Source organism: Chrysemys picta, chromosome 4 (assembly GCF_011386835.1).
Source record: "Chrysemys picta bellii isolate R12L10 chromosome 4, ASM1138683v2, whole genome shotgun sequence".
In the NCBI taxonomy this organism is placed as follows: domain Eukaryota; kingdom Metazoa; phylum Chordata; order Testudines; family Emydidae; genus Chrysemys; species Chrysemys picta.
In genome coordinates this window covers 121,176,857-121,202,876 of record NC_088794.1, presented here as the reverse complement: position 1 = coordinate 121,202,876, position 26,020 = coordinate 121,176,857, and the positions used below count along the sequence as shown (strand labels likewise).

Here is a 26,020-nt window from a genome sequence, read left to right as displayed (position 1 = left end):
TCGTAATTTCAGAAGTTTTTAAGTAGGAGAGGAGCACGTCTCCCTCAAACACCATGGAAGCAGAAGAGATAACAGGGAATAGTAAGGTGAATGGACATGAATGTTGATAAACTTAACTCATCAGCAATGAGAGAGGTAAGTACTATAGGTGCTCTTTAAATAGACTTAGAGAGACTTATATTTCTCTGCCTTCCTCTTCCAATCCATCAGAAAGGAACATCACATTCATCATATATTTGGAACTCAAAAGTACAGGGAGAAAATACTCCATCACAAATCTAGTGTCAAAAACAGAAGAGAAAAAAGAAGTCTTTCTCACGACTAAGACAGGAGAAGAAAAATTGCTCTTATCAGACAAAACGACAAAATAAAAAATAGTAAGCACATATTTGTTTATGGAATATGCAGCCTTCTTTGTGCATTAAGGGAATTATGCAAATTGCTAGATTCCTCCCAATCTACGAGACCTGAAGAAAAATATATCAATAAAACAGTCATTTCAGAAGGGATCAAGGCTGAGAGTCAGAGAGGGCTCAGTGCAATGAAGAACATCATCACCTCCAGGACATCAGGAAAAGCTAACGTAGGCTGTAAGTGGTTAAACATCATCATCTCCATCAAAGTTATTGTCCCATGGCCTTTGTGGAATGAGACAATGGATTCAACCCAAACACTTCTGGCCAAAAAATAAGTACAAAATAGCCCACTATCACAACTGGCATTGGTTAGCATTGGAGAGATCATCAATTGATCCTCAGAGATGTTCTCTCCTAAGTCAAGGGTGAGTTATTCTGACAAGACAGCATGTGGAGAAGCTTGCATTACCACCACCGTTCCTCTACCAGTTCTGTAACTCCATTCTTGAGCGTCATTAATCCATCGACCAGCCATACATTCACACAAAGGGCTGAAATGTAGCTCAAATACAAATGGCGTGGATGATATCTCTTCCCTAGGGTGACCATACGTCCCATTTTGGCTTGGACAGTCCCCTTTCCAAACTTAGTCCCAGATGTCACAACTTTTTTGGCAAAACTAGACGTTTATCCCATTTGCTCTTGCCCTAGAAAGGTGTGGAGGAATGTTCAGACAAGAGCAAATGGGACAAATGCCTAGTTTTGCTAAAAAAGTCATGACGTCCGTGACATCAGCTTTGGCTGTCAGCCCTGCAGGGCAGGGTTCAGGAGAGCAGCAATGACGCGCTAGCCCGAGTCACCTGGTCACCACTTACCTGGTGAGATGGAAAATAAATTGTGAACAAGAGTAAAAGAAGGAATATGGAACACCAAGACCTCAAGTTTTTATACTCCATCATTTTGGACACAGTTTCCTTTGCAAGTGTCTCTCACCTTTGAATGCGGACCCAGGTATAGCACATTTCATTGGGCAAACACTTGGAATACCTCTTTTATGATTCATTTGCCTTGACAAAGTGTCAGCTCTTTCATTACACAGCCAGGGGTGGGTGGCGCAAGAGGAAAGGGGCCAAAGTCAACTGGATAAAGAGTCAACAACTCCAGTATAAAAAATAGACTTATCCGTTAACAAAACAATTAAAACAATTACTTAAATAGCCCAGGGTGTATTGTCGACTAGTTCCCAAGTAATTTTAACCTACTTGTTGACAGGTTATGTGGATTTTCACATGCTAATTTATCAGTACATTAAAAAATAACTGAATAGCTCAGTGTGTATCCTTGTCTGGTTCCCAAGCAACTTAACTTACACATTGACAAGTTATGTGGATTTTCACATACTTATTTACCACTTCAAATCAAAATGTACTTACCATAGTAACCTCTGTATCATATTACATATAGAAAGTTCTTCTTACAACACTCAATAAATGGTCTCATATGTGTGCCATAAACCTTAGCTGTTTGCCAAAGCTGTGAAGAAACAGAGAAGCAATGAAAGAGATGGTTTTCTTAGGCCTAGATTAAAAATTTACTATAGACTGAGGATGCAGAAACCAATTCTGTTTGCTGCAGAGGGCTGAATTGTACCAGTCTGACTGAATAATAGCAACATTTGCATCTGCGTGGTGCCTTTCAATCAAGAATTTCAAAGTGCTTTACAAAGTATTTTTTCATCCAGCTCCCGTTCAATGTATACAAATATCATAACCACCTGTAAAATGGGTGAATCAAAGAAAAGAAAGCTTTAAACCCCCATTTTCAGAAGCATCCTCTAATTTTGGGTGCCTTGGTTCTTGGTTTTCCAGTTTTAAACACTGTAAAGTGCTCTCAAGCTGGTCACCCAACATATCACTCAAAATTAGTGGCCAATTCTGAAAATATTGTTCTAAATAATATCTACCTCTTATATTGCATTTTTCATCAGTTGATCTCCAAGTATGTTAAAATGGAAGTAAGCATCATTGTTCCCATTTTACAGATAGGTAAACCAAAGCACAGAGAGGGGAAGTGACTTAGCCCCGGTCACTCAGCTGGCCAGTGCCAAGCCAGGAATAGAATCCAGGTGTCTGGAGTCCATATCCACTGTGCTACCCACTAGACCATGCCCAAGTATGCATAGCAATTTACTGGCATGACAGGGAATGGAACACAAAGGTCCTGGACTCCTAGTCCCATGATGCATCCACTAAATAATCTTTTACTACCCTTAGCTACTGGGTAAGAAACCAAAAAGCACAATTAGCAGCCATGATAACATTAAAAGATACTGATGCCCTGTATCCAGATTATGACACAGAATTGGCGGGGAGTGAGTGGGGAGGCATTAATATTAGATGAGAACCTACAAAAAGGAAGATACCTTTTTAAATTGTAGCAGCTACAATACTGCAGCACTACCCGTTGATTCTTTCCAGACTCTCTAAAACAATAGAAAATAAAAGTTAAATGTTAATCTTGAGCACTATACCAGAAACCATCCACTTTGCATTTATTCACTCTGAGCTCCTTTCACACAACAAAAGGGTTTTCTTTGGGGAAGAAAGAAGGCTCAGTGAAACTGTTTAAATAGGAATATTGTCCCAGATTAACGAGCCATTCATGAAGATGGGTTGACGTTTTCAAAAGTGTTTTGACTCCGATTTCCGGTAGATGTGGTTACAAATGAACTCTTTGCATGGCTAAATACTGGAAAGACTACAGACATTTAAACACAGATACTTTCACTCCACCTTTCCAAAGATTATATTATACAATCTGGGTAGTGGTATGAAAGCAGGTATAAGTTTCACAATGAGAACTTGGTTAATTCTCATCAAGATTCAAGTCTCTTCATGCAAGTGATATCAATACTTTTCAACATTAAACATAAGTAAACTTTTTGTTCATATCAACACTATTGCACTGCACAGCACAGTACACACACACACACACACAGCCCTATGGCAAATAGTTCTTTGTTATTTAAAGGAATTCCGTCTATCTTATATTTAGAATTTGTTAAACGTAAAAAGCTTTAATAAGAACAAGAATTTAATAAGAACAGAAATGTTTCAAGTGTTTATGTTATTAAATTGAAATTGTTGTATTTGCTAGTCCGGATAAGTAAAAGTGATTAGAAGGAAAGTTAACTAGTCCAACTTCACCTTCCAAACTGAGAGGGACATGAAAAAAGTAAACAGCCTAGATAGCAAATTTAATTTTCCTTTTAAAATATATTTCAGTTTCAATCATTCTGAGTTGTTATTACCAATAGGACTAAGGATGATGTTGGGGTTCTCTTTATTTTTATCTTTGGCTCTGCTCTGGCTGCTTTGTGCTGTTCTTGTTGTGCAAAACACCCCTAAAGCCAACTTAACCAGTCCCCCTGCAATGGGAAGCTTTGCATGGCACCATATTGCCATAATAGTTCCTACCCCCTTCCTTGGAGATCAGCATAGTTCATACTTTGCAACAACCCCTGGCTCCAGGTATGGTCCCTTGTGGACATAAGTCAGACACACCCTCAGGCTTCTCTAACTCATGCCAAGAGCATGAGCAGATGCTTATCAGATGCAGAATCCAGATGCTACAAAGGTGGTTTAAAGGCACCTCTACCACTCTTTCCACCCCCATCTCATACTGAGCCTAGCTCAGCTGGACCAGAATATCTCCCCATGCCCCATCTGCTAACTGTTCATATTTTACTGATGTAAGGAGAAAAATCCCTGAAGCCATTAATAATAGAATGTTACTGATTCATTCTGTGTTATGGTATTTTGTGACATCTCACTGTGACTCTGAAATACCACTAATGGAACAATGAACTTGCCTCCGCTTTACAGTAACAACAGATGCTGGTTTGGAGATTAGTGACAGAATTTGGAAAGCACCTTTATAGTTAAGTGTTGCCACATTCTTTCCAAGCAGTTCTGGTGGTATTAATTTAATCCCATTCACATCACCATAATAATTGCCAGTTATGACATCTTCAAACTCAGCACTTCAGGCAATTATATGGCAGCACAGGATAGGCTGCTGTGCTGGTCTTGAATCATCATTAGTGTAAAGTATCACCTTAACAAATAGTCCTTTGAAAAATGATGTGTCTGCATGCTGGACTGGTGGTCACAAGGAAATATGCACGACTGTGTTGTATATGGGTAGAAGTCATTTCATCCATCATTTTAACTCTGCTTTGGAATAAAATGTTTTCCCTTTACAAACTCCCCTTCCATATCCCAGGACACACTCTGCAGTCACAAAAGCTGGTATTCTGGAAGTTGAATTCACTTCTCCATGTAAGCCCGTGCTAATAGCTGGCACTCACTGTGGGAAAGTAAAATACATTGAACCTTTCCCCTAAGAAAGTCTATACTCCCCGCTTTGGTTAGCAGGAGGAATAGAAGTCCTAAAGTCAGGTCCTCCAAGAAGTAACTTACTATGATTCTCAGAAAGTTCTCAAGATATAACTCCATCAAAATATTATCAGAGGCAATGGGTAGTTTTACTGTTGCACTGTTCCCTGGGGAATCATTGTCTGTAATCTGATTAGACTAGTAGAAAAGGGGATAATTTTGTAATGAATAATACTCAAGGTGAGCCTAGAGTAGAAATGTGCTGGGTGATGTTACTGAGGTAAATGAGAATATACTACTGACCACCTGACCACAATGGTGATGGTGACTGTGAAATGTTCAGGGAGATTAGACAGGGAGTACAAATAGAAAACTCAATAATAATGGAGGATATCAACTATCCCCCATATTGACTAGGTATGTGTCACCTCAGGACGGAATGCAGAAATAAAGTTTCTAGACACCATTACTAAATGCTTCTTGGATCAGGTAGTCCTGGAATCCACAAAGGTGGAGGCAATTCTTTTTTAGGCCTAAGTGAAGCACAGGTTCTGGTCCAAGAGGTGAATATAGCTGAACCGCTCGGTAATAGCAACAATAATGTCTGGGTAGTTAAATTCTATTAGAATTCTTTGAGGTGATCAACAAACATATGGACAAGGATGATCCAGTGGATAAAGTGTATTTGCACTTTCAGAAAATCTTTGACAAGGTCCCTTTCCAAGAGCTCTTAAACAAAGTAGGCAGTCATGGGATAAGATAGGAAACAAAGGGTAGGAATAAATAGTCAGTTTTCACAGTGGAAAGAGATAAATAGAGCGTTCCCCCAAAGATCTGTACTGGGGACAATGCTGTTCAACATATTCATAAATGATCTAGAAACAGGAGTAAACAGTGAGGTGGCAAAATTTGCAGTCAATACAAAATTAATCAAGATCATTAAGTCCAAAGCAGACTGTGAAGAATTAACCATGGAACTCACAAAACTGGGTGACTAGTCAACAAAATAGCAGATTCAATTCAATGTTGATAAATGCAAAGTAATGCACATTGGAAAACATCATCCCAACTATACATACAAAATGATGTAACCACTCAAGAAAGAGATCTTGGTGTCCTTATATGTAGTTCTCTGAAAATATCTGCTCAATGTGCAGCAGCACTCAAACAAGCTAACAGAATTTTAGGAACCATTAGGAAAGGGATAGATAATAAGACAGAAAATATAATGCCTCTGTATAAAAACATGGTACGCCCACACCTTGAATAAAGTGTGCAATTTTGGTCATCCCATCTCAAAAAAGATATATATTAGAATTGGAAAAGGTACAGAAAAGGGCAACAAAAATGATTAAGGATATGGAACAGCTCCCATGTGAGGAGAGATTAAAAAGACTTAGAAAAGAGATGAGTAAGAGGGATATGATAATCTATAAAATTGTGACAGGTGTGAAGAAAGTGTTATTTCCTCCTTCACATAACAAGAACCAGGAGTAACCCAATGCAATTAAGCAGCAGGTTTAAAACAAACAAAAGGAAGTACTTTACACAATACACAGTCAACCTGTGGAACACATTGCCGGGGTTTATGAAGGCCAAAACTATCACTGGGTTCAAAAAAGAATTAGATAAGTATATGGAGGATAGGTCCATCAATTGCTATTAGCCAAGATTATCAGGGATGCAACCCCATGCTCTGGGTGCCGTTATCTTCTGACTGCCAGAAGCTGGGAGTGGACGATGGGTCACTTGATGATTACCTGTTCTGTTCATTCCCTCTGAAGTACCTAGCATTGGCCACTGTCAGAAGACAGGATATGGGGTTAGATGGACCATTGGTCTAACCTATGTTAGTGAATATGAACTGTCTATGCCAACTATCCTGATATTCATTGCTCGTGTTATGTGAGTGGGTCACCAAACTCACATGATAGTTCTGCTATTTCCTGATGGTGTGGGTGAAACTTTTTGAACAGGAAAATAACAAAAAATGAAGAAGTTTCCAACATGACTCTTTAAACCAATAAATACTTGGGACATGTTCAATTTGCAACTCTAATTGAAATAAATGGGAACTGTGGGTGCTCAGCATTTCTGAAAATTAGACCCTTGGACTAAGAATTCAACAAAAAGTTGAGACTCACAAACATTTTCATGATTACTTGATAGCCGTTCATATGATTTTGCTTCTGAGGAACATATAAAGCAAATTTGTTGTGAGGTTATTTTGCCCAAACATGCATTAATGGCTTTTTAAAAAAATCAGCTTTCTCTGGGGTGTAGCACAATGACAGCCATAAAGTCCTATGTGGCTACAGAGCTATAATAAACTTGAATCTGAAACTTGTCTGAGGTCTGAAGTTCAGTTTTACCCCATTTATTTTTTTTCCTTTTTCATTCACCTTAGAGCAGTGGTTCCCAAACTTGTTCCGCCGCTTGTGCAGGGAAAGCCCCTGGCGGGCCGGGCCGGTTTGTGTACCTGACGCGTCCACAGGTTCGGCCAATTGCGGCTCCCAGTGGCCGCGGTTTGCTGCTCCAGGCCAATTGGAGCTGCTGGAAGCGGCAGCCAGTACATCTCTCAGCCCGCGCCGCTTCCTGTAGTGTTACTACTTAAAGAATAAAATAATTCTGTCTGTGTTAGAATTGCAGTATCTGGTCCTTAGTTTAATTTTTTTTCTAAAACTCTGTAATAGTGTCTAAATGTATTCATGGCATGCACTACTGCAAAGCCAATCAAACAGATAAAAGCACACAGGCAACAGGCATTTTAACAGATCATTTAATAAATGGATTTGCTCTGTCCTTGAAAAAATTAGTGGTTGTTTCTTCCTAAACTCAACCTTCATAGAGGTTGCGTCATCTGTCATACACATGAAGCGTAAACTCATGAAACAATGCATCTCTGTACAAGTGCCTTCAAACTCAATCGGATTCTTATGACATGAAAATTCTGAATTGTATGATACATGCACAGGTAATTAATATGCTGTTCCTTAAAGGAGAGTGACCGCTGTCTTAACTATCGGTAGAGAACAATGGATCACTACCTGGTGATATGTAGCAACTGCTAAGGAACTTTCATAATGATGTTGTGCAATCCATACTTTATAAAAACAGTACTACATCACTCTACAGCAGTGTTTCCCAAACTTGGGACGCCGCTTGTGTTGGGAAAGCCCCTGGCAGGCCGGGCCGGTTTGTTTAACTGCCCCGTCCACAGGTTCGGCCGATCGCGGCTCCCCCTGGCTGCGGTTCGCGGCTCCAGGCCAATGGGAGCTGCTGGAAATGGCGGCCAGTATTTCCCTCAGCCCGCAATGCTTCTAGCAACTCCCATTGGTCTGGAGCAGCGAACCGCAGCCAGGGGGAGCCACGATTGGCTGAACCTGCGGCCGGGGCAGGTAAACAAACTGGCCCAGCCCACCAGGGGTCTTCCCTACACAAGCAGCATCCCAAGTTTGGGAAACACTGCTCTACAGTTATGACCTGAACACTATGGGCCAGATTCTCAGGGTATGTCTACACTGCAATTGTCTGACCAATGCCAGGGGCCTTTCTCTGCTCTACTGCAGTGAACAGAAATTCCATGAAGCACAGAATCTGGGGCTCCAGAAATACACTAATGTGTGACTACTGTTGAGCCAGTAGTATAATAATATTTCTTAGATTGTATACTGTGGGGTACCTGTGTCTAGCTTTGTGTTGATACATTGTGTACCAAAGATGGGCCCTAGTACTGACTGGGGCCTTTGGACACTGTGTAATATTAATATTATTAAAAATGAATATCAGAAGTTGACAGACCAAAGACAGAGAGATGTCTTGTGGTTAGATCGGGGAACTGGGAGTGAAAACTATTAGTTTTTTTCTGTGTTTGCCCCTGAGCTTGCATGAGACTGGTTAAATCTGTGCTTCAGTTTACCACTGAATAAAGTGGAGGTAATTAACTTACCTACATCATGGGATTTTGTGAAAATGTAAATTAACAAAAAGTGCTTTGAGGTCTTCTGGTGAAAGGCACTGGTAAAGGTGCAGAGGTTTAATAAATATCTGCTCTCGTTGGCGATACATCTAAATCACTGATGCTTCACAATGTGTGTAGCAAGCAAGGGTGTTTGATTTAATTTGATGCATACAGCAGTTTTGTCTCTTCCACTAATAAGATGGGGGCGGGGGAACTGTAGAGATGCTCTTGGTGCACAGAGAAACATGCCTTAGAAATGTGTTGTTTAGTACTGTGCAGAGCTGTGTCAACATGAAGAGCCTTTCCTGTTCAGTTTTGTTCATGACATGCACTGAAGCCAATTTAAAAATGCATTTTAATACATTTTTAATTTTCTATTGCCATTTATGACCCCATTCAATATAATTTGAAAATTTCACAAAGGAAATGACACTCTAAAGTGCATAAAGCATATACAATTATATCTATTTGAACTGCATTTCTACCAATTAAGCAATTTTGTAGGCTACAAAAAATTCAAATAGTTTATAAGTTAATAAAAATATAAAAAAAAGAATAACCTGACCAGCATGGCTATAGGGTTTTCTGGCATACAATAGCTAATGCTTCCTTATCCACTGAGATTTACTGCATTTTACTGCCAGATATAAACACATTTGGTTGCACCTGCATGCTACAAAATGATGTCCAGTGTCTGTTTAGTTAATCATATGCTCCGTATGCATCCCTGGTCGCAAGAATTACTGAAGTACAGTGACAAAACATAACAAGAATCACATATTGCAGATATTATACAGTAACTTGAAAATAAATGGTTCTACAATGCATTTTCCTGATGCTCTCTTTAATATAATAGTACAATGTATATACACACACACAGAAAATATGCCACACAATCCAACCTATGGTAAATTCAAGCAATTACAACCAGAGGCATGAACCCAAATACAGCAGCTGTTACTCTTTCATGTGTTCTACAGGAAACCAATTTTTTTCTACTCCAGAGGCTAACAAATGCGAGCAAATGGCAACTGTTTGCCCATTACCTCTGAGGTTATTTTCAAATAATTTGCAGCAAATAGTCCTTTCACCTCTTTTTCTCCTTCCAAAATATCTATGAAGAGATCAGTTTACACAAATTTATCCATCACCCTAATTTATTCACTAAGTATTCTCTTGATTTTTGTTACTCTAGGAATTGATTGAAAATAGTTGAAATGCAAGCTGTGCTCCTTAATTGTGGCTCACTGGAGTCACAGAGTTGGCATGAGGGGAGCACAGGTTCTGTATGTGACTGGCCTTGGGCTTGGCATTAATCCCTTTGGATCTCTGTGGATTGATGAGATTGTAAGCCAGTTCTGTGTCTTGTTATGTTAACCCAGGGGAGAGGGGAGCAAACTCCACCACCCAATGGAATAATGGTGGTGAAAGCTCTGACTTCCTCCCTGTTAGCCCTTTCCCTTCCATTTTCTAGCAGGAGGGGACAACCTGGCATTATATTACTATCATGTGTAACAATCATGGAGTCATTAACTATTATGAGTTTGTCTAGGTGCTAAATTCCTGGTGGAAATTACAATTGAGTTAGTGAGTCTGGCAGCGCGCGTGAGTCTCAAGAAGTACAACAAAGGGGAGTATGAAAGCTCAGAAAAGGGTATTTGCATGATTAACTACAGAGGAGCAAAATTGATGGGGAATATGGGGCATTACTGCAACAATTTCAAGGGTGAAAACATTTTGTTTTTCTTTATTTCTTTATAAATCTCTGGTGGCAAATATAACACTTGCAAGTATAACCAACATCTGTGGTGAAACTCTGACCCACATTGAAATTAATAGGAGTTTTGCCCTTTGACTTCAATGGGTCCAAGATTCCACCCTTTGTGTCTTAATGGATAAATCCTTACAATTAAGTAGTTAATTAAATATAATTAGTGAATGCAAATCCTGAGCTGGTATTTAAAAAAAAAATCAAATATGGTTTTTTTTCCCCTCTGTGTCAAAGAGGCAATTACATTTTCAACAATGAATTGCTTTTAATGTCCAAAAATATTCTATGCTGAACAAAAATATTTAAATAGCCCTTTTTGGGGAGTAAGCAAAGCCAATATACACAATGTAAGGTGCAAGAATCTTTTACATGAAACTGTGTACATAGTACAAATAGTTTTGTGGCCAGAAGATTATTAGCAAGAGTTCCGTGGATGCACTATACACATAGTAAGGGTTTGTTTAAACTCTGTAGAAACAGTGTATGATATCATATTGTATTATTTGAAAACAAGTGAGACTCAGAATTGTTCTGAGATCCAAAAGAAGATGAGAAGCAAACCAATTGAAAGTCTCTGGGTGAAGCTAAAAGGAGGAAAACGGGTGACTTCCTGGTCGGGGTCTACTATAGGCTACGAAATCAGGAGGAGAACAAATAACAAAAATATCCAAAACACAAGTAATGCGGAAATTTAACTACCCAACAAACTGTTGGAAAGTAATATGGCAAAACACAAAATTTCCAATAAGTACTTGGAATGTATTGGGGACAACTTATTTCAGATGGAGGAAATAACCATGGGAGCAGGAGTTTTAGACTTGATTTTGGCTAACAGGGAAGAATTGGCTGTCGAGCTGAAGGTAGAAGGCAATTTGGATGAAAGTGATTCTGAAATTATAGGAGTCCATGATTCTAAGGAAAAGTAGTGAACGCAGCAAAACAAGGACAACAGAATTAAAAAACGCAGACTTTCACAAGCTCAGTGAACTGATAGGTAAGGTCCCATGAGAAGAAAAAGTAAGGGAAAATGAGTTCAAGAGAGCTGGCAGTTTATCAAAGAGACAATATTAAAGGCACAACAGCAAACTATCCTGATGTGAAGGGGAAATATACAAAGTAGTAAGAGGCCAATACTCCACCAGAAGTACTTTTATAACTTGACAATCAGAATGGAATCTACAAAACATAGAAACTGGGACAAATTGCTAAGGATGAATAAAAAAGAATAGTGCATGCTAGGGAAAAAATCAAAAAGGGACAAAATGAGTTACACCTTGCAAGGGACATAAAACTATTAAGTTCTATGAATACATTAGGAACAAGAGAAAGATGAAGGAAAGTGTAGGTCTAATACTTAGCAGGGAAGGAGAGCTAATAATGGATGACATCAAGGAGGCTGATGAGTTACTGCCTATGTTGCTTCAGTTATCACTAGAAAGGTTATTTGTGTCCTGATGCTTAACACAATTAATATTAACAACAAGGGACAAGGAACAAAGGACAGAATAGGGAAAGAACAGATTAAAGACTCTTTAGCTAAATTACATGTATTCAAGTTGGTAGGGTCTGATGAAATTCAATCTAGGGTACTTAAGAAACCAGCTGAAGCAATCTCAGGACCATTAGCAATTGAGGTCCCAGAAAACTGAAGGGCAAACATAGTATTTATCTTTAAAAGGGGAAACAAAGAGGACCTTGGGTGTCATGCAGAGGCCCCTTGATGAATTCTCCCTATTCTTTGTAAACAACTCATCTCAGACATAAGCGAACCGCGGCCACTGGGAGCCGCGATCGGCCGAACCTGTTGTGAGGTTATTTTGCCCAAATATACATGAATGGCTTTTTAAAATATTCAGCTTTCTCTGGGGTGTAGCACAATGACAGCCATGAAGTCCTATGTGGTTACAGAGCTACAATAAACTAGAATCTGAAACTTGTCTGAGGTCTGAAGTTCAGTTTTACCCCATTTATTTTTTTTCCTTTTTCATTCACCTTAGAGCAGTGGTTCCCAAACTTGTTCCGCCGCTTGTGCAGGGAAAGCCCTTGGCGGGCCAGACTGGTTTGTGTACCTGCTGCGTCCACAGGTTCGGCAGATCGTGGCTCTCGGTGGCCGCGGTTCACTGCTCCAGGCCAATGGGAGCTGCTGGAAGCGGTGGCCAGTACGTCCTTCAGCCTGCACCACTTCCCGCAGCTCCCATTGGCCTGGAGCTGAGACCTGGCAAACTCACTACTCCAAACACATGTCTTGCAGAGTATTTATCCAAAAGGGATCTATGTAAGGTATATACAGAAAGCTCAAACTTATCTTAACTCAATCATTGTGAGATGAATGTACAGGTAATATTTAAAGAATAATGTAACTATATTGAAAATATCCTTTATGGTCTTGGAGTAAAAGTTAGTCACCAGGGGATAATATGTCTCAGTGATGGCCCATTCAAGCAGCAGAGAGTTGGCTCCCTGGTGAGCCGGTCATATAATGCAAGGCTCAATTGTCTAGTCTTGTTCCATCCAAGACTATCAATGGAAAATCCTCAGAGACATCTGCACACAATCAAAACCACTTGGAGGTAAAAAAACATTATAACATGCAGGAGATTGCCCTGCCTATGAATTGAGACAAAAGACTGTTTCAGAATAAACAGAGTGGTTAGCGGCACTCTGTATCCATTCAATGAGGAAACATCCTGTGGACCAGGGGTGTTTTCATGAAAGTTTGGATCCTGATTCCTGTGAAGACAGCCAGTTCTACCACTGACTGTACTTGGGGACATGGTGGAAACCTACTTTATTATATGGTAAAAGTAACTATTAATAAGACTAGGGCTTTGTTTGCACTTTATGATTTTGTTTTGTATTGTAACCATTTGTTTCCATCACTCACTCTCTTCTTCCTAGTTGAATCTTTGTTCATTCTTAAATAAACCTTATTTTGTTTATTGCAAGTGCCATGTGATATACAGGAGTGATTTAAGGTAAAACTAGTAGACTATACTGGATACACTGCTGCTTTGGGATCAGAGGATCTGGGATTTTTATGATTTTAGTGTCGGGGCTGGATATCCCAGGGGCATGCTTCAAGGGAACTCGGGTGCACCTCCTGTTAACCTGCAGGGCAAAGACAGGGATGGCATAGGCCAGAAGAGAGTGACTGAGTGACTAACAGACTGATGGTATTAGGGAGCCAAAGCTCAGCCAGCACAGGCAAGGCTAACTCTTGCTAGGGGCAGGGGGTAACAAGGTGCCTCACTATCCTGGGTCCCTCAAGAACCATCATACCTGGAATTACAGACCAGTCAACTTAACTTCGATACCTGGAAAGACGATGGAAGAAATTATTATAACAACAAGAATGAGAACAAATGGATATAAACTGGCCATCAACAAGTTTAGGCTTGAAATTAGATGAAGGTTTCTAATCACCAGAGGAGTGAAGTTCTGGAACAGCCTTTCACGGGGAGCAGTGGGGGCAGAAAACCTAGCTGGCTTCAAGACTGAGCTTAATAAGCTTATGGAGGGGATGATATAAGGGGACTGCCTAGAGTGGCATGTAGCCAATTTGCAACTGCTAGCAGCATATATCTCCAATGGCTGGTGATGGGACACTAGATGGGGAGGGCTCTTAGAGAATTCTTTTCCAGCTGGTGGATCTTGCCCACATGCTGAATATCTAACTGACTGCCATATCTGGAGTTGGGAAGGAATTTTCCCCTGGGTCAGAATGACAGAGACCTTGGGGGCTTTTCCCTTCCTCTGCAGCATAGGTCACTTGCAGGTTTAAACTAGTGTAAATGGTGGATTCTCTATAACTTGAAATTTTTTAATCAGTGGTTCTCAACCAGAGGTATGTGTACCCCTGGGGACACACAGAGGTCTTCCAGAGGGTACATCAACTCATGTAGATCAGGGATCGGCAACCTTCGGCCCACCAGGGTAAACACCCTGGTGAGCTGGGCTGGTTTGTTTAACTGCCGTGTCCGCAGGTTTGGCCGATCGCGGCTCCAACTGGCCACGGTTCACCGCTCCAGGCCAATGGGCGCTGCAGGAAGCGGCACGGACCGAGGGATGTGCTGCCCATGGCTTCTCGCAGCCCCCATTGGCCTGGAACGGCAAACCGCAGCCAATGGGAGATGCGATCAGCCGAACCTGCGGACGCGGCAGATAAACAAACCAGTCCGGCCCGCCACGGAGGTTACCCTGGCGGGCCGTGTGCCAAAGGTTGCTGATCCCTGATCTAGATATTTGCCTAGTTTTACAACAGGCTACATAAAAAGCACTAGTGAAGTCAGTACAAACTAAAATTTCATAGAAACAATGACTTGTATATGTTGCTCTATATATTATACACTGAAATATACAATATTTATATTCCAATCAATTTATTTTATAATTATATGGTAAAAATGAGAAAGCAAGCAATTTTTCAGTAATAGTGTGCTGTGACACTTTTGTATTTTTATGTCTGATTTTGTAAGCAAGTAGTTTTTAAATGAGGTGAAATGGGGTACACATGACTAATCAGACTCCTGAAAGGAGTACAGTAGTCTAGAAAGGTTGAGAATCGTTGCTTTAAATCATGATTTGAGGACTTCAGTAACTCAGCCAGAAGTTATGGGTCTAATATAGGAGCATGTGGGTGATGTTCTATGGCCTACAAAATGCAGGAGGTCAGACTAGATTATCATGATGTTCCCTTCTGGCCTTAAAGTGTATGAGTCTATTAAACAATCAGTTTGTTGGCACACAGAGGATAATAGAGCGTTAAAGAATAGCCAGCATGGATTTGTGAAGAACAAATCACGCCAAACCAATCTAATTTCCTTCCTTCCTTCCTGGTTACTAGCCTAGTGGATAGGGAAAAAGCATTAGACATGATCAATCTTGATTTCAGTAAGGCTTTTGACACATTCCTACATGCTATTCTCATAAGCAAACTAGGGAAATGTGGTCCAGATTAAATTACCATAAGGTGGATGCATAACTGTTTGAAAGATTCTACTCAAAGAGTAAAAAGCAACAGAGGGTCCTGTGGCACCTTTAAGACTAACAGAAGTATTGGAGCATAAGCTTTCATGGGTGAATGCCCACTTCATCAGACGCAATACTCAAAGAGTAGTTATCAATGGTTTGCTGTCAAACTGGGGTGGGGGGATGTATCTAGTGAAGTCCTGGCAGGGCTCTATCTTGGGTCCAGAACTATTCAATATTTTCATTAATGACTTGGATAATGGAGTGGAAAGTATGCTTATAAAATTTACAGATTACATTAAGTTAGGAAGGGTTGAAAGCACTTGGAGGACAGGATTAGAGTTTAAAATGTCCTTGATGAAGAGGGGAAATGGTCTGAAATCAATCAGAATAAATTCAATAAAGACAAGTGCAAAGTACTACATGCAGGAAGGAAAAATCAAATACACAAATACAAAATGGGGGTTATACTGGATCACAAATTGAATATGAGCCACAATGTGATGCAGTTCTGAAAAAAGATAATTTAATTCTGGGGTATATTATCATAAGTGTTATATGTATGATTCAGGAGATAATTGTCCCACTTTACTTGGCCTCTAGTGAGGCCTCAGATGAAGTACTGTGTCCAGTTTTGTGTACCACACATAAGAAAGATGTGGACAAAATGGAGAGAGTCCAGAGGAAAGCAACAAATATAATAAAAGTATTTAAAAAAACTGATTTATGAGGAATGGTTAAAAGACCTGTGCATATTTAGTCTTGAAAAAACAGAAGACAGAGGAGGGACATAGTAATGGTCTTATGTTTAGGGCTGTTATAAAGAGGATGACGATCAACTGTTTTCCATGTCCACTGAAGGTAGAACAAGAAGTAATCATCTTAATCTGCAGCAAGGGAGATTTACATTGGAGATTAGAAAACATTTCCTAACTTTAAGGATATTTAAATATTGGAACAGGTTTCAAGAGAGGTTGTGGAATCCCCATCCTTTTTTTGCCCATGTCTAGCACCAATTCACCAATCTGAGGAACTGCAGCTAGGTGCTAGAGTGGCATACTGGAAGGCAGTGTTGTTGGACGCTACTTGGTCAATGTTCTACCCCACACCAATGATCCTCCTATGAACCCTGCCAATTCACATTCTGAGTGGTGATGGTGTGGGGAGAGGGCACTTCCTTCTTGATTCCAGATTTGGGGACTCAGTTTACACCTGTTCACATGTGCTTGAATCACAGTAGTCCCATCTGCATTCCTAAAATACACTGGTTGATCAGTTAATTACATCTATCAAGCATTCCAAAATGACTGATACTAGAATGTATGACACTGCTGGCTTTGCATTTGTCTGTATTTGCAGGTGAAGAATGAAAGTTGTTTAGCACCCTTTGCCTTGAAACATTTGAAACAACAAGAGAAAATATTTTGCTTTTCCATTAACTCATAACAACACGTTTGTCACTATAACAAATGGCATAGCACCGAATAATTTACAATTAAAAAAATGTTATCAAAACATTGGCTGGCCAATCAGGATTGTAACCACTTTACTTCCCCCTTTCCCCTCTCCTTTGTCTGTCTGTGTTCTAGACTGAGAAGTCTTTAGGGCCGGGGCTGTGCTTTCCTTTATGATTGTGCCATGCTTCACACATTGTGGGCACTTTCTAGAACAAATATTTTATCAATAAAAATATAATTTATTTCATTTATTATATGAAAAATATAATCATTTCATATTAATCTTATTCCATTTACAGAAGACTTATAGTACAATTACCTAAGTAAGTGTATTGTCAACAGTTACCTTTATCAACCAAACATGTAATCTTATAAAAAGGTGATATTATTTGTTTGACAAGACCTATTTTCCATAAAACCATGTTGTCTGATACTAATTATACTAACAGCTTTTAATTATTTACTGATGGTATCCCGTATCAGCCTTTCCATTATTTTGGTCAGGATTGATGTCTAACTAACTGGCCTATAGGTACCTGAAACATTCTGTTTACTTTTTTTCCAATTTTTGGCACAATATTAGCTGTTCATGAGGAGAAAGCTTGTCCAGTTTCTGCCTGAGCTATATCTGATTCCAAGCTCTAAAGCACTTTACACCAGCCTGAAATTTATTATAAAATTATATATTCTATAATCCTATATACAGTTTATACATGTTATATAAAAACTAAGGGTCCTTAACACCACTTTGGCATAATGAGAGGTCCTGGTGAAGCAGAGATAAGGGCCATTAGTGTAAATAAGAATTAGACCAATATGTTAGTAAACAAATATAAAAATGCCAAACTATTGCCATGGCATTTTAAACTATGTATAAACAGAAAATGTAGCAATATTTCAATATCAGTAAGATCCTTTCTCCCTGAAAAGAGAGGTTTTCAGATTTTGGTTAAGAGATTTTTTTTTTTTTTTTTGAAGCAAAGCTAAATTGGTTCCAGCATTTCCCAACTAGCACATACCACAGCTCATTAACCAGTCACTTTCTCTACATACTTTGGTCTATTTCTGAGAAACCCCAATATAAAAATAGGCAATACAATGTATATTGCAATACATTCTGTGCGGTAATACCGTGACTACAGAGACTAATATTTCACAGTCAAAACTGTTTCCCCTCTTCTGAAATAAAAGTAATAATAAAAAAAAAATCAATAATGAAGTTGCTACAGAGAAACATGAGGCCTCACAAATTGATGTAACAATTCAGTGTGAGGGATATTCCAATTATCACACACGCGGTGAAGGATCCCTCAAGATGGTTTTGGGCCCTTGCTATAGATCAGTGGTTGGAAACCTGCGGCCCATGGCCTGTCAGGGTAATCCACTGGCGGGCCACAAGACAGTTTGTATACATTGACTGTCCTCAGACACGGCCACCCGCAGCTCCTAGTGGCCACGGTTCGCTGTTCCCGGCCAATGGGAGCTGCAGGAAGTGGCGGCCAGCACATTGATAAAGTGGATCGGCTGTGGATTTTTGTTGCTGGTGAATTTAAGCAACAAGCAAGTTCAGTTCATCTGAACAGAAAAATACAAGGAAATATCTGCATGTTGATAAAGTATTTCTGTGATTTATACACAAGTCAGGCATGGCTCTTAGGCTTTTTTTGTTGGTTGACAAAGTGGCCGTTAGTGCTGCAAAGTCTGGGTTCCCTGCGTGCGAATCCTGGAGACCCTCCTCTTCATTAATCACATTTCAGAGATCAGCACTTCTCTTTCTCTTTGGCTTCAAAAACAGTTAATTTTTAAGCTCAATTTTGAGATCCTAGCTAGTGTGATGTTAATGAGTTTAGAAGTGGTTGTGTACTTCATTTTGAGTTCAAGCCCATCTAATTTCGAAAGGGAAAATTAAGCGAGAAATTAGGGCTTTGGCCCGTTAGGAGTGCCACACTGCCAGCTGATGCAGTACCAGCCTCAACAGCTTCAAAATCATCACAACCCACTTTCATTTACCTGAGGCTCTTGCCACTAACCACCAGTCCCTTGTGAACACTCCAATTATCTTTGAAGGGTGGTTTTTGTTTGTTTGTTTTTTTAAAGCAGATGATTAGATATATTACTTTCTGGCCACCGATTGCTAGAAACTATGCAGGATGCATAAAGAGCTAAAGACACATATGTAACCCTTCTGCCAGTCAGAGTTGGCAGCAACAAGGGCTGGGTTCAGTATCTAGGGGTTCCTTTTCAACAATACAATATAAAAACCAGCTCGAGCCCAGTGACCTGGGACAATTACACCCCACACCCTGGGCACCTCAATACTTCCCCTCTCGCAAACACAGAGTCTGAGTGTAGCAAAAAACTTTTAATAAAAGGAGGGAAGTAACTTGGCATTAATTTGGGAAAACACCACAAACAAGGTTCACAAACATAAGCTGTGAGTAAAAGAACCACCCCCCAAGTAAGTTGGGCAGAGTCCTTTTCCCTCAGGTTCTTAAGTCCTGCAATCAAAAGTCCCTTTAACATGCCTGTCCCTTTTCTGCACCCCACTCACAGGGTACGTCTATACCCAGCCGCTAGTTCGGCGGCTGGCAATCGAACTTCTGGGTTCGACTTATCGCGTCTAGTCTGGACGCGATAAGTCGAACCCGGAAGTGCTCGCCGTCGACTGCGGTACTCCAGCTCGGCGAGACGAGTACCGCGGAGTCGACGGGGGAGCCTGCCTGCCGCATGTGGACTGAGGTAAGTTCGAACTAAGGTACTTCGAACTTCAGCTACGTTATTCACGTAGCTGAAGTTGCGTACCTTAGTTCGATTTGGGGGTTTAGTGTAGACCAAGCCACAGTTGCTGTCCTTTGTCAGAGTTCAGAGGTGCATCTGCAGAGTTCACCTCCCTGTGACATTCCGTACCTTGGGGGACCTGTAACCCCCATATTCTTCATTTTCATATAATCGTGATCTTATATATACAGCATGTCTTGTAAGGTATCAGGAGAAAGGTTATGATCTGCTGAAAGTCATTTCTCTATCCATATATGTATATCATTAATGCATATGAAGTTATGAGAATTGTGTAGTATGGTTGTCACTAAAACGTGCTGAAAGTTGGGGAATCAGCCAGATATTAGGTCCTCAGAGGCAACAGCAAGAAAAGTAACCAATGCCTGGGCGGGATGTCAAACAACCCATCAACAGACATTGTCCAGCAAGGGAGTTACAATGCAATGACTCACCTGCATGAGGCCAGGGGAATTACTTAACCTTGCTTGGAGAGACGCAGTAATGCTCACCTGACTCTGAAGGAGGGGGTGGGGGCAAAGCCAAGGGGGAGGAAAGGACATAATAAAAGGGAGAGACTTTTGCCATACTCTTTCTCTCTCTTCCACCTACATCTACAGAAACCACCACCACCAAGCGACTGAAGCGCTGATCAAAGGGGAGAGACAGGCTGAACAGCAGCCAGCTTGTGGTGAGAAGCATCTAAGTTTGTAAGGACATTGAAAATGTCAAGATGATCTTAGAATGCATTTTGCTTTTATTTCATTTGACCAAATCTGACTTGTTATGCTTTGACTTATAGTCACTTAAAATCTATCTTTATAGCTAATAAATCTGTTTGTTTATTCTACCTGAAGCAGTGCGTTTGGTTTGAAGCGCGTCAGAGGGTAACAAGCCTGGGATAACAAGCCTGGTATATATCAATTTATTTGTTAAATTGATGAACTTATATAAGCTTGCAGCGTCCAGCGGCCATAACTGGACACTGCAAGACGGAGGTTCCTAGGGTTGTGTCTGGGACCAGAGATATTGGCTAGTGTCATTCACTTACAAGTAGCTGGGAACAGCTTACATGCCAGAGGCTGTGCGTGAACAGCCCAGGAGTGGGGGTTCTCACAGCAGAGCAGGGTAAGGCTGGCTCCCATAGTCAAGGATTGGAAAGGCCTAGCAGATCACCAGTCCAGATAACACCAGAGGGGAACGTCACACTCCTACCCTGGGTGGAGTAAGAAGGCACCTTACCCTCTGCCCGGGCACTCACTAGCCGCACCTCCCTGCCAGCTGCCCTGCTGGCCAATCGTCAGACCTCCCTGCCAGGCTCCGCTCAGCCAGCCACCCTGCTGGCCGATTGCCATGCCTCTCTCTTAGGGGCTCTGCTCTGCCGATTGCCGCATCTCTCCATTAGCCACCCTGCCAGTCGCTCGCCTAGATGTCTTTGGATCCCACCACTTAATACAGCTCTCAGTGAAGAAGCCTCATTGCTGGTGCACACTGGTCAGTCTCTTGAATCAGAGACACTGTCCCAAAGCAGGTCTAATACTAAAACTTAGATATCAGTTATTTCAGCTCTATAGCATGTAACAAGACTCTCAATTTAGTCTAAATTAACTCTTTTATTACACAATGGAGATAGGAAGGGTCAAATGGTGTCTGAGAACCTTCAGCAGGGCCCACACCAGTAGGTACAAGTACCTATCCCCACCCTCTTTCAACTCACTGGCTTTGGAACCCATGTCCCCTGCCTAGCGAGTGAAGTTTAGTTGAGAGTGAGTCCCTCCATAGGGATATGCCAAGTACAGTTCTGCTGCCCTCGATTCACACAACAAGGATAATAACCCTTTATTACTCCCACCCCAATAACAAGAAGCCTGGGGATCCAACACCAGGCAAAAGTGATCATTTGGGCAAGCAATCCCATCCTGCTGAGCACCTATGCAGGGTGGGTGTGCCCATGCAAATGAGATCAGCTCCTAAAGTCCTCTTGCACGGCTCATCGCTCGATGTCAGCAGAGAGCTCATTCAGACTCTGCTTACACCCTCAAAGAAACATTTTTTTCTTCTGTGGATTTGTACATATCCATTATCAGTCAAGATAATGTAGCACAGGAAAATGCAGTGTGGATACAAAAATGAAAAAGAACAATTCATTACGGTTTGATGGTAGTTTTACTTTCATTGTCACTTAAAATGAAAAGGCCTCTTTTCTCACACACCAAAGGGATCAGGCTACTGTTTTGAAATCTTTGGATATGTGCTCATTATTATTGTTTTTAGATAGTGGTGTTCTTTAACTAGGCCCTGTTATGCAGGTTGTACATTTATGGGTTAGCTTACATTTATTTTCCAGCTTCATCTGTCCAGCAAAGGCTCTTTTTTGGGGTGGTGCTGGTGGGGGGAGGGGGGAGAGTACATTCCATTTTATTTTGTTTTATTTTAATGCACTTATTTAATGCACTTTATTTTAATGCACTTCTTTTCTATGCCAATAGCTTTTGTTCCAAAAAAATTGTCAAAACACCAAATTTTGGGGATGCTGGAAATCCAGCTCCTTTCAAAATTTCAATGCTTGAGCCTTACACTATAACTAATGGTGGATGAATTCAAAAAGGTTGTCTGTCTGTCTAACACAATCAGCACTGTAAGATTGGGTTCAGAAGCTTATCTGAAATGTTTCTGAATTGGAGACGGGCCCAAGTTGCAACATTCAGATGTATATTCAAATATGGTGCAGTATTGATGTTTTAAGACATGGGATTCTGGTTTGTCTCACAGCAGAGATAGAATCCAGCCATGTAATTCTGATCTAGGCCAACACTCATCCCCAACATTCAGGATGTGTTTGGAGCTGGGAATCTTGTCTTGGGTCCATTTCTATTTTGATTTAGCCAAATCAATAAGATCTGGAAAAAAAGTATGGAAACTGAACAAGAAGATGTGGCTCTAATGATATTTTGGATCTTCTGGTCTCATACAGAACAAAAGCAGAGGCAGGAGAAAGCAACAAATAGAGGGAGAAAAGGATTAATCAAACATTTGAGGACTTTCAAAAAGGTTCCAAAAATGGGGAAAGGTTCAGGGGAGGTAGATAGATTATTTTTTATTGAAAGCATTCCTGCGAAAGATCCCACAAGAAATACATTCCTCCTTCTGATATTAAATTGGGCCCCTGCCCTGTAAATAAAAAGTCCAATGTGGAGATTTGTTAGCCAGCTCCACACATTATTCATTGTTTCTTCAAGCTATATTATATTTATATTATTCTCTCTTTCTCTCTCTCTCTCTCTCTCTCTCTCTCACACACACACACACTAAAAAAATAAATGTACAAAACATGACCTTGTTAAGATGGTGTCATTAATAATGTAGCATCGGGGTATCCAAATGAAGTAGGTGACCCTGCACAGTGTAAGATCCCCAACTACTTCAATCTAGCCAGAGCCCTCAATTAAAATAAAAATGCCTGATCCCCTTGAGCTGGAGCCAGTCAGGACCACCAAAAACACTTTTTTACTTTCACTTTCAATTTCTCCTAGCCTCTTTCAAACCACCAAGGGCAACCCAGCAAGTTGAGAACAAGAGACTTATTCTGCAAAACATGTTGTTCACAAAACACTTTAGAAAGGTGATATAAATCCTGCATCATACTCCCCATAGTTCAGATGGTGAAACTAAAGTACAGGGAAGTTAGGTGATTTTTTTCCCCAAAGTCTCCAAGTAAGACACTGATCTGGGAATAAAACACAGGTCTCTTGACTCAGGTGCCCTAACCACTGGACAACATTCCCACTGAATATCAAGCCATCTTTCACTTTTTTGCAGGAGGGAGAACAACAACAAAATAGAGTTTCTTTTTCCTTCTGAATATATTCTGGCATTTCCTCTGCAGTGGACTTCAAGAGACCAACTCCACAGCTATATTTTTTTCATAGAAGAAGTTCTGCTCCAAACCCTAGCTTATTTTTCTTGTAAGCCCTCCAGAATTTAAAGGCTTTTCATTTCTTTCTCCCTTTTGAAAAGCCATTTCTAGTCTATCCCAATTCCAACCTAGGGTCTTATTTTAGATTTCCTGGACATTTTGTTATTCCAACTATCCGGGCATGTAAACCAACATTCTTCTTCCCCGGATGAAGATTAAAACAAAGAGAAAGTTGAGTCCTGGCTGAGGAAGAGAAAAGAAGCAAGAACTTTTTCAATGTTCACATCAAAGAAGCCAGGAGGTCCCTGAATTTCATGAACAACACATACCACCCTAGGCTCTATGTATTTATTTGCTTAATCTGCTTGTGGGTTTGGAGAAATGTTTAGACTAAACAAATCCTAACCTGGAGTACTGGTATCCATAGTAACAGACCTCAGAGTAACAGGAAGATATAGAAGACTAATACCTCTAGCACTCAAGGAAGGATAACATAACACTTGGTACATTCATTTACCGGAGTTCCACTTTACCGGCATTCAATGGAAAATATATTTAGGCAGGGATTGGCAAGAAAGCTTGATTAAAGAGGGAACCAACCAAACACGGAATGCAAGTTTTTGGAAAGTCAGAAAATTGTGGCTCACTTATTTATTGTGTTATTCTCTGAAATTCTGATCCAGCTGGTACTGTCAGCAGATGTGGAAATAACACCAGAGGACTTTCCTTAGAGTATATCCAGCCCAGCCTAAATCTCTGAAATGCTGGAAATCTTGAGGGAGATTGTCCCTGCGTACAGAAGGTTTGGAGTCCCAGTCTTTTCTCTTGCCTGTCTCTAAAAGAGTAGGAATAGAGTACTCCTGTGCTTCCTCAAGCACAGGGACTGGAATTTTGCCTAGCTCATCCACAGGGCACTAAAGCTTTTCTGCCCTCCCCATCCCCACTTCACACTCACAAAAGGCCATGCAGAAGCTGGCCCTGAAATGGCAGGAATCCCATTTTCCCAAAATAGGAAACTGACTCATAGAAACATAGACTTGCCTGAGGTTCACACAGGAGACTTGTGATGGAGCTACAAATGGAACCTGGCTTCCTGGCTCCCAGTCCTGTGCACCACAAGAGTATCTTGGTCTATTTTTTTTTCATTCGATCAGACCAAAACCACCAACACAGCAGCCTACCTGCACATTGGCACTTCTGTTTCTACTGCCAAATGGAACTCTGAAAGGCCCAGGCAGTGCAAGGATACAAAAACAATGAGGAAAACGTTAACCAATCTTTTTTGAACCTCAAACCTTAAAGAACTTAGGGACATATATTCAGAGTATTTTTAATTTGTCCAGAGCAGTTATTTATTTCCCTAGTTATTTTCACTGGAGGATCAAGAGAGAAAATTAATGGTTTAAAATGGACACAGTTGATTAAATAATTATTCAAGATTTATTTTAACAATTAATATATGTGATGAGGGAAACTATGACAATATTTTTATGAAAAAATGGATTTGCATATACTACAAATGTGATATAAGTAAACATTTTCTGATGTGAGAAAGTCCTTATTTAAAACAAAAGCCCTGATGGAAATAGGGTTTCCAACTTTCTGACTGCAGAAAACCAAACACCCTTGCCATGCCCATGCCACACCTCTTCCCTGAGGCCCCACCAACCCCCAATCTCCCCTCCCTCTGTTGCTCGCTCTCACCCACCATCGCTCACTCACTCATTTTCAGCAGGCTGAGGGCTCCAGCTGGGGGTGCGGGCTCAGGGCTGGGGTAGGGAGTTGGGGTGCAGGAGGGAGTGAGGACACTGACTTGGAATGCAGGCTCTAGGGTGGGGCTGGGAATGAGGGAGTTGGGGTATGGGATGGGGCTCAGGGCTGGGACAAGTGTGCAGGAGTGTGTGGGAGCTCTGGGAAAGGGTTCAGGACTGGGGCAGGGGATAGAGAGGGGGTTCAGGGTGCAGGCTCCACGTACCGCATACCTCAGGTGGCTCCCAGAAATGGCCAATAAGTCCCTGCAGCCCATAGGTGCAGGGGCAGCCGGGGGCTCTGCACATTGCCCGCACCCGCAGGAGCCACCTCCACATCTCCTATTGTCTGCAGTTCCTGGTCAATGGGAGCTGCAGAGCCAGCACTCGGGGTGGGGGCAGGGTGTGAAGCCTCCCTGCCCCCCCTTCCCCATGCCTAGGGGCCGCAGGGACATGCCAGCCGCTTCTGGGAGCCGCACGGAGCCAGGGAGCCTGCCTTAGCCCTGCTGTGCTGCTGACCAGACTTTTAACGGCCCCATCAGCTGCGCTGACCGGAGCCACCAGGGCCCCTTTTCGACTGGGTATTCCCATAAAAAAACAGGATGCCTGGAAACCCTAAGGAAGAAATGAATCTCACTCTTAAGGCCTTAACCAGACCAAAGGGCTTGATT

General features: G+C 41.1%; 1 long non-coding RNA gene across 1 annotated transcript in view; it reads right to left on the bottom strand.

The window, feature by feature from the left end:
• LOC122174531 (uncharacterized) overlaps positions 1-26,020 on the bottom strand; it is a 115,691-nt gene that overhangs the window by 8,680 nt on the left and 80,991 nt on the right. The window contains exons 3-4 of the long non-coding RNA XR_006176514.2: positions 2,779-2,838; positions 1,790-1,889 (exon numbers count right to left, since the gene is read on the bottom strand). This is a non-coding gene — a long non-coding RNA (uncharacterized LOC122174531). The remainder of the gene's footprint in view (positions 1-1,789; positions 1,890-2,778; positions 2,839-26,020) is intronic.